This window comes from Nicotiana tomentosiformis, chromosome 6, assembly GCF_000390325.3.
Source record: "Nicotiana tomentosiformis chromosome 6, ASM39032v3, whole genome shotgun sequence".
In the NCBI taxonomy this organism is placed as follows: Eukaryota; Viridiplantae; Streptophyta; class Magnoliopsida; order Solanales; family Solanaceae; genus Nicotiana; species Nicotiana tomentosiformis.
Window position 1 is genome coordinate 77,323,469 of NC_090817.1, and position 10,517 is coordinate 77,333,985.

Genomic DNA, 10,517 nt, shown 5'->3' on the forward strand with positions numbered 1-10,517 from the left:
GTCATTACCAAAACCGTTGACCGTGGTCAACCCTAGTCATTTTTAAAGTAAAACAAATCATATTTTCTTTAAAAAATTTCATATAAGCTTTCCGAAAAATAACATGAGCCACGGACGCAAGTTATTAATTATCAAATAGAGCTACGAGAGGTTTCGAAATACAAAAGGAAACTAGTACTCAAAATAACTGATTGGGTCATTACACAAACCAACTACCTATGAAGATAAATATAAAAATAATATTTACAACTAGATTATTCACAGTACCAACATGTACAATTTATTTTTCTAGAGTCTTTAAAGGTTCTTCCACATAGACGCTCATGATTTAATCCATCAAGTCAACAATGAAAGGTGGTGATTAATTTAGTCCAAAAGATATGTACTCTTTCGTTGTAAAGTCAGAAAATAATTAACTTCCTTATCTGAAACGTGAGCTTTATTTTCTCTGTTTTTTTTTTATCTTTTTTCATCATCTTCTGCATTTATGTTTTTTTGTATATCACCACCATTCTTCACAAAATTTGAAAATCCCATACCAATATCCCCCACTTAAGTTAGAGGGTGGAGGCACAACCCCTAACTTGCCCAAAGTAGATCGATGGTTAAGACCAGAAAGAGGTTTTGTGAATACGTCCGCAATTTGAGCAATTAAAGGAATAAAAGACAAAGAAATGAGCCCAACAAGGTATTTTTGACGCACAAAGTGGCAATCGAGGTCCATATATTTGGTGCGCTCGTGAAAAATTGAATTGTTTGCTATATGGATCACCGCTTAGCTATCGGCATGAAGCGGCACCTGACGGAAAGGAGGGACAGACAGATCGCCAAGTAAACGAACAAGCCAAGTAATCTCAGCAACTACACGACGCATCGACCTGTACTCCGCTTCAGCCGATGAAAGAGATACCAAAAACTTCTTTTTGGACTTCCAAGAGACCGGAGATCCTCCCAAAGTAATAAAATAGCCATTGATCGACCTCCGAAATTCAGGGTATGTCCCCCAATCTGAGTCGCAAAAAGCTAGAAGATGGAAAGAGGGCTCTGCAGACAGAAAGATCCCCATACCTGGGTCTGTGAGTAAATATTTGAGACAACGAAGAGCAACATCAAAATATGGTTGTCGAGGAGATTGCATATATTGGCTTAAATGTTGAACTACAAAGAAAAAATCAGGTCGCGTGTGTGTGAGAAAATTTAACTTGCCGATGAGTTTTCTATAAATTATGGGATCTGTTAACAACATATCATCATCCATCCGGAGCTTGCAACAAGTATCAAGGGGAGATGATGCATGTTTCAAATTGAGACAACCAAATTCAGCAAGTAAGTCGAGGGTAAATTTCTACACCCTCAAGTTTAATTGTCTACAATTATTTTCTGCCAACTTGGGTGTAAGGAAGCTTGAGAATATGTGGTAGGTTCATAAACATAGGAGATGGAATTGAAAAAAGAATGATTAGAATGAGTGAGAGCAGAAAGTGGCAACACAGTAGGATACATAGGTTAAGCAAAATAATTTGGAGTGGGGTCAGTTAAGAAAATTGTATTACAAACATAATCATACAAATAATTGGGAATATGGTATTCTCTAGTTGATCTTCTACGTGCATGTTCAGAAGTAAGAGGTGGAAGACTTAAAGGGATAGGTTAAGGAACCTGTGCTAAATTTCCTAAGGTAGGATGAGGTGCAGAGGGACAAACCAGTGGTGAAATGAGTGTCTTAGATTTAAAAGAGGTGTACATAGGGAGACCTGGAGAGTACTGAGGCATCCTGGAGAGTATTGGGGTATCGGGTTTTAAAGAAGTACGAGGATAAGAGTTTTGAATGGCAGAAGGTGAGGAAGTTGGATGTGTAGGGACATTCACTGGATGTGCATGAAATGTGCCAAGGTTTTAGCAGGAAAAATGTGAGTAGGAGAACTAGTAGAAGAAAAAGGGAATACATTCTCAGGAAACACCGCATCTTTGGAAACAAAATATTTCTTAGTTTTCTAGTTGAGCAATTTATATTCCTTTTTTCCCAAAAGGATACCCCAAAAATATGCACTTGATGGCCCTAGGATCCAACTTGAATCTATATACTGGCAGGGTATAAGCATAACAAAGACATCCAAAACTCATTACACAGTCATAAGAGGGAGGCTTCCCATAAAGTACTTCATAGGGAGTTTTCATTCTCAGTACCTTAGAAGGGAACCTATTTATTAAAAAAGTGACTGTCAACAAGTATTCTCCCCAAAATTGAACTGGTAAATTCGACTGGTGAAGAAGAGATCTACATGTTTCAAGCAGGTGCATGTGTTTTCTCTCAACAATACCATTTTGTTGGGAAGAGGAAACACAACTAGTTTGATGTATAATATCCCGTGAAGAAAGAAATTATGTGGCTTGGTGACTGCTTCCCAGTTCTAAAGCATTATCAAATCTGATGACTTTTATTTTGGATTGAAACTGTCTTTCTATCATGCTAATAAACTGTTTAAGAATTGTGAAAGCATTGGACTTAGTACTAAGAAGAAAAGTCCAAGTCCCCCTACTATAATTATCTACTTTGTAAAACAATACCCGAAACCATCACGAGTCTCTGTTTCATAAGGCCCCAAGTATCCACATGAATTAGATCAAAAATTTTCTTAGAAGAAATGGAACTAGTGGGATAGGGCAATTTAGCTTGTCTAGATTAAGCACAAACATCACAAGGCAAAATATCAGGAGAACTATTAGAATAAAAGATAAAAGGAATATTTATCATATTAGAAAATAGGATGTGACCTAATCTGTTGTGCTGAAGGCTTACACTAGGAATAATAGCTCCTAAAAATAAACTAGAATTCGATAAGTAATTTCTTACAATCTTCTTGAAAAGAGAACTACTAGTAACCCTATTACTATGATTAAATCCAGCTATAGACTTGTCTTGATGTGATTTGATTATATGCAATAGATATAATCTCTGCTTCACCTTACCAAGCACCAATGGCCTCTTCATTGAAGGGGCCTCCAAAGTAGCACCAAGAGAGGTAAAGGCCAGGATATAATTAAATTATTTGTATAACTTATGAACATATAATAGATTGAATTTGAAACTTGGAACCTATAAGAATGTGTAAGTGTAAAACCAGGCATGATGGTCACATATCCTGATTGTCTGACCAAAGCTCTAAGAGAATTAGGGAGAGTAACAAATAAAAAGGTCTAGGAAGGTCTGTAACACTAAACAAAAGACTTAGATCTGAGGTTATGTGTTCGGTAGCTCCTGAGTCTAGAATCCAAGAAACTGAGTTTAAAGATAGAATGAGTTAGGTAGAGGTGAGAATAGAGACAGTTATACCATCACAATTTGCAGCTGCAATGTCCTTAGAAACCTACTCACCCCGTGTGCCAATTTTACATGCTGAAGTAGCTAATAGAGACTATGAAATTGATCTTGGGTCATGGGCTTATCTACTGCATTCACTCCCTGTCTTCCATTGTCATTAGTGCGAAGAATAGCATTGCTCTTGGCTCCAGGTGCAAACCTTTTGTTCTTAGTACATCTAAAATCAGCTTGAAACCCAATAAGCCTGTAGCAATCTTCGACTGTGTGATTATGTTTCTTATAGTAAGAACAAAACTGAGCATTCTTCCTTCCATCTCCATATCCCTGAGTATTTTTCTTTAGATCTGCATATCCCTTCTTATCATAATTGAATTTTTGACCACCATATTGTTGTTTTACAGTTAAGAAGGCAACTTCTCCAGGGTGTTGTGAGATCTGGACCTCCCTTTCTCATCCTGATAAGAAGAGAGTAAGCATGGTTCACAAAGGGTAGAGGTGAAAGCATCAACAGAATACTTCTTGGTCCAAAATAGGAGTCATTCAGTCCCATAAGGAATTGGAGAAGCCGACCATCCTGTTGAGATTTTAAGGTGTCAACCTTGCCACCACAATGACCGTCACAAGTACAGTGTTGACATGCATCTAAGCTGTCAAGATCATCCCAAAGTCTCTTCAGCTTAGAGTAGTACCCAGCAATGTCAAAATTTCCTTGAGCTAGTTCACTGATTTGTGGTAATACAGTTGGGGGCCATTGCTTTGGCACCTTTTCTCAAGCTCATTCCAGATCTGCTGAGCAGTCTTAGAGTAGAGTACACATTATGCTATCTCTTTGGAGAGTTCTTTTAGCAAACAAGATTTCACCATGTCGTTGCAGCGAGCCCATGATTTGAAGGAATCAAAAGAAATCTTAGGTTGAGCAATGGAATCATCATTGAAGCCAACCTTATTGTTGGCTGATAAAGCAATAAGTATCCCTTTGCGCCAGCCTCCATACCCTTTTTCATCGAACACAGTGTTCACAAGCAACATCCCTGGTAATCTGATGGGTGGAGATAAAAGGGATGACTGGGGTCAATAGCAGTTTTTCCAGCATCAGTCCGGACAAGATCTGTGACCTGGACTGTGCTTGAAGAAGAAATGGATTTGTCACCCATTGAAAAGGAAAGAGTGTAGAAGAGAAGAAGAGGAAAGCAAAAGCTAAAAAAAGGAGAGGAATCGTGGTCTAAAGCTCTGATACCATGATGAAATTGTAAATGAAAGACGTGAATTGTAGAAAATTCTTTCTTCTGATAATCTCTCTCAATGATTTGTACAAGTATATATATATTAAAAAAAAGAAAAAAGAATATTTCTATATATTTCAATATGTCCTCTTGCCTAGTTTTTACTTGTTATTGTATAACAAACCAACTACCTATGAAGATAAATACAAGAATAATATTTACAACAAAATTATTTACAGTCCCCACGTATACAATTTATTTATCTAGAGTCTTAATAGGTTCTGCCACATGGACGCTCATGATTTAATCCATCAAGTCAATAAGGTGGTGATTAATTTAGTCCAAAAGATATACTTTTTCTTTGTAAGTCCGAAAACAATTAACTTCCTTGTCTGAAACGTGAGCTTTGCTTTATATGTTCTTCATCTTTATTTCATCATCTTCGGCATTTATGTTTTTATGTAGATCACCACCATTCTTCCAAAAATTTAAAAACCTCATACCAACAATAATTAACGCATTTAAAATCAAATATTTTATTACAATGACCTCATTAAAAAAAAGATTAAATAGGATACTCCTACTTTAGTCATCTTGCCACTATCAAATACTTTACTTTTATTTCTAAAAACAAATACCTTACTTTTTGCATAATCATATTAGTAATATTTTGTGTCAATTAAGTATATATCAATATACTATAACACTTAATATATCTCAGTATCAAATAAGTTAGGTCCAAGGGTGGAGCTAAATAAAAATTACAAGTTCGACAGAACTAGTGACTTTGACTCAAACCTTATTTTTATATTAAGAAATTCATCTAATATTATAAATAATTTATCCCAAATCTACCAAGCAAAAAAAAAAAAAAACGCATACACTTAAAATCCTGCATTCTCTCTATATAATCGGTAATATGAATTCTCACACATCAATTGAGTATCATTTCTCAAAAAAAAAAAAAAAAAATTGAGTACTTATCAATCCAAAAAAAAAATCCAAGTGATTCCTCATGTATTTTGATCCTTGATCGACACTCTTGAATACAAGAGTGAACAACTTTAGTTCAAGTGGATGGTAGCTGCTGAATTTTAACGTTATCATATCCCACATGGTCAAGTTAGAAAGAAAAATCACATAAATATTTTAAACATTTTTTCGGAGGAAGAAAATGGAGTGGTATATGCTAACATCGGCTGGAAGATTGAAAAGTGAAAGTAACATTTGAAACTCGAAACTTGGCACATCTAAGCGAGGGAGATACTTTTTCTCCTAAGAACCAGAAAGCATCTTAATTTTATTAGTGAATCTTTTTCTAAATACATGAGAAATATCTAAATATAACATTCAATTCATTAGTTCCATATAACTTTTGGTTGAAATATAAGTCGAGACTAGGAGCTTTCACGATTCAGTGAAAAATTGATTCAAACCGTAAATCGTAAAAAATTGAACCAAGCTGAAAATTAAATTAAATTGATTAAAAAATCGATATTATTTTTTCGTTGATTTGGTTTGATTTAAATTTTAATAAACCGACAACAAACCAAACGATAAATTATATACACAAGTTTGAATTATACATACAATATATTAAATTTTAAAATTAATTATAAATATTTTATATAATTTTTCGTCAAATTTTAATTTTATCCATTAATTTTATCTCTAATCATGAATCCAAACTCATTCGTCTAAAGAAACAACAAAGACGTTAACTGCACAAAATTTGGGTCAGCCATTTTTTGGGCCGGTTATGATAGTTTAGCTATATTTTAAAGAGAAAATGACACTTAGAGCCGGCTTTAAAGACATAACGAGTAACGACCAAAATGCTCCCTTTCCTTTCTATGCTTAGGCTTCAACAAAGGTGCTACTCCTTTATTTCTTTATTTTTTCCCGTTTTTTTGTCGTATGTATTTTTTCGTATTTTATTTTTATTTTTTTCACTTTATTTTTTCTAATAAAATTATGCACTCTTATTCATTTTTTATAATTTTAGTTTCTTTTTTTTGTAGTTATTATCTCTTTTTATTTTTTTAATTCTTTCTAGTAGTAATCCTCTCTCTTTTTTATTATATTTTTTTATCTTGATTTTTTATTTTTTGGTGTGTTTTTTTATTTTTCTTAATTTTATTATTTCCACTAAAATATCTCCGTCCAAAATATTTTGTCACCTTTTTTCCCTTTTTATTATTATTTTTTATCTTAATTTTTTTGTTCTTTTTCAGTAAAATTCTTCTGCCAAAAAAATTGTTATCACTTTCTTTCACTTTTTTTTTTTTATTATTATTATTATAAATAAAAAACCGTCTTAAAATTTATATTGAAATACTTTCTACCCAATCAATACTTTTAAATTCTTTTAATTTTTTATTTAATATTTGTAAATATTTTTATATTTGCAGTTTTCTAAGAAATTTTAAACTTTATTTTTTAAAGTAAAATCCATTCGTTCAAAACATCTGTCACATTTTTTATTATAATTATTATTTATTATCTTAATTTTCTATTATTTTTTCAGTAAAATTTCATCGTTAAATTTTTTATCACTTTTGTGAGACCCCAAGTGTTTCTCTCTTCTCTTACGTAATATACGTAACGTGTCGTGGTTATATTAGGTATATATGATTGGGTATAGCACATTGGGAGAATAAGACTGAAAATGTGTGGTAATATTAAGGAACTAAACTAAAGCTTTAAGTCAAAGGAATCCCTTAAACAAAGGTTCATGGTTAAAGAAATGGCTCGGGTAGCACCCCGCGCGTTCGGAAGGTTTAAGTTAACTTGCACCTGTGGGATAAGACTAAGAGTGTATAATATGCTAAGAATAATGTGTTATGAGGTATTATAATATCACACTGGTCACATGTTAAGTTTTGGAGTCAAGCAAGTTGCGAAATAAAGGTCGGCAAAAGTTATCGTAAATTTCTCTAATAAATTTTCTAAACTTTGGGTTAAATGTATCAGATCATTTCTCCCAATATATAAAGAGTTATGGGACCCATAACCTACCAAATCGAAGGTCTAGGAGTCTAGTTTGTAACCAAAAAAATCTCACATCAAACCGACATTGGAGTAAAACGTTATGACTGTTTTACCGCGGACTGTCCGGGCTGAAATCGGGTCGCGAACTGGGTCGGGTCAAACAAGTGGTATAAGTCGGAAAATCCGAATTTTAAGACCCCAAAATATTTCATCTTCGTCCCAAAATAGTGAAAAAGCTTAAGAGAGGGTTTCATGGTGTTCTTGAGTGATTAAGGTGCGTTTTTAACGATTTCTATCGTTAAAGTTTGCTCCCGTGCCTAGAAGCGCAATCTCTACGCTTTGCAATCGTTTTCCCCTTCTATTAGCTGTGTTTGGAGCTATTTTTGAAAGATAGGAAATTGTTGTTCTTGCTGGTTCTTCAGGATTTATACTTGGTTTGCCAAGGTAATCATCTTGGGACTCTTTTATGATCGTTTTTACAAAGTTCTACCGGCGTTTCGTCAAGTTAGGGTCATATGGCAAATCTGCCGATTTAAACTCATTTATGAACTATTTATAAGTGTGTATAAGTTACATATATATAGTGGTTTCGAAGCTTAGGACGTAAGGAACAACTTTCGTGAAGGAACTACAGGCATTCAGACGTTCGTTGGAGAGGTATGTTAAGGCTAAGCTTCGTCCTTCCTTTTAGCACGAATTTTGGGAAATTCCTAAGACGCCAAATGTGATATTTTACTATTCTGTTGCTAGAAAGACCTTCTGTGAAAGGCATTGGTATCGTAGCTGAAGTATTTTCATGATGCTATTAGGTTGATATTCCACTCGTTCGGTTAAAAAGGGTATTCGACATCTATATATGTCATTTTATCGGCTTTCTTAAATATATGTCCATATATATAAATTCTTATTCGTCTTTGGGTTGTGTGACTTAAAAATAAAGGCATTTAGTATTTGCGATCAGTCCTTCTTCCTTGTTAAAGTATATTTTAAAATCTCTAAAGTGACACGTCGATTTCAAAATTCTCAAATATAATTTTTATGTTTAAACTACTAAAATATTTGATTTTTTTTGAGATACTTTCTTTTACTAATTATCAAGAAATCAGGTATAAGGACTAAGTGAAGCACCTTAAGCTTTTTATGAACATATTCAGAGTTAAGTTATCTTTCTAAAAGTCGAGTTAAGTTTTCAAACTTATAAAAAAAAAAGATATGAGGTTCTACGAGACATTTGTATGCGATACGAAGGTGATTATGAGATTATGAGAATAAGAGTACCAATGAGCCAAGGTTGGCTAAATTCTTGTTATGGCCTGTTATGTGCATTCAAAGTTCATATCATACATGACATATTATGTATGGACTTCGAGCTATAATCGGAGGTAAGGGGCCTATTTGCCCGAAAGACTATATATATTGTACAGATAGCCACAGGTTGGCAATATGATACCGGTTAGCTACCGGGAGAGACCGCCATTGCTAGCATTTGGTTGGGTATGTCATGCATTTGTATCAATATATATGTATTCATGACATACGATTACACGAGCATACCGTGCATATTTTATGACTATGAGGTCGGATGTCGGCCATGGAGGCTATCAGAGTTTCAGTGTCAGGTGGTATCTTTATTACCTTTTTACATTAGCTATGTATGATTCTACTTTCTTCCTTACATACCAGTATATTTTTATTCGTACTGATGTCCCCTTGCTTGGGGACACTGCATTTTTGTTTCGTGCGTGCAGGTCCAGGTAGGGACTCTGATCGACCCCTCCGCTAGGATTTTGGGGTTCAGCTGTGAGTTGGTAAGCTCCACCTCTTCCTGGAGCTTTCATAGGATGGTTACTTTTGTTGTACAGTTTGGGCATAGTTGGGGCCTTATCCCGACAGTGCTTATGACACTTTTAGAGGCTATTGTGAACACAGTATTCTGGGTTTCTTTTTGCTGCTTTCAGTCTCCAGCCCATAGGCTTGGCATGTACATATAGGTGTGTAGGCATGTATGTCTTCAGTCGCGGCCTCATCGGCCAGCTAGTATTTTATTATTTTGGCTTGTCTACCTATGTTTATATGGCTTATTATTATTTATGTCATAACCTTACGGTCCAGACTTAGTATTTCAGATGTTGTGCTGCCCGATCTGTTGGGCCCCCAGTCTAGTTAGCTAGTATATTTAGTGGCTAACTCGATCGAATACAGTATCGAGTGCCAGTCTTGCCTCCCCTAATTTGGGGCGTGACAAACTTTATTCAACTTTTATTTTTATTTTTGTTCTTACTAGATAAATAGCATAGTCCTACAATTAGTATTGGAATACTTTCTACACAATCATTAATTGATTATAGTTATAGATAGTTATGGTGTCATTCTCTTTGATTTTATATTTTATATTTGTAGATGAAATTTTTTACAATTTTTAATGAAACTAAGGCTTTTTAAAATTTTAAAAATATAACTCTTTTTTACCTTTTTGTTATTCTTTCTGGTTAAATCGGTGAATCCTAAAATTTGATATACCATGCTAATTATGGCATAGCAATATATAGTATACTAAGAATATTAAGAGTACCATGATTTAACTATAATTTTGGTATACCAATATGTAGTATACCAAGAATACTGGGTATACTATTTAACATACTCTAACAAAGTATACACGATTCAATAGTAATTATGGTATACCAAAAATAGTATACTAAGAATACTGGGAATACTATGATTGTTGAATCATGATATACCAATGTATAGTATACCAAAAATATTGAAAATACTATTTAATATACTCAAATAAAGTATATTATGATTCAACAATAATCATGGTATACTATACATTACACTAAGAATATTTGAATACCACTTAACATACACAAATAAAGTATACCACAATTCAACTGTAATCATGGAATATTATGTAATATACCACACTTCAACAGTAATTATGATATACTATATAGTATACCAAGAATATCGAGAAGACC

At 33.9% G+C, this 10,517-nt stretch overlaps 1 long non-coding RNA gene across 1 annotated transcript; it reads left to right on the top strand.

The window, feature by feature from the left end:
* The first annotated feature begins 402 nt into the window (after positions 1-402).
* LOC104094077 (uncharacterized) lies at positions 403-4,680 on the top strand. The gene is made up of 2 exons (XR_685792.4): positions 403-1,326; positions 3,724-4,680. It is a non-coding gene; the product is annotated as an uncharacterized lncRNA (long non-coding RNA).
* The last annotated feature ends 5,837 nt before the right edge of the window (positions 4,681-10,517 follow it).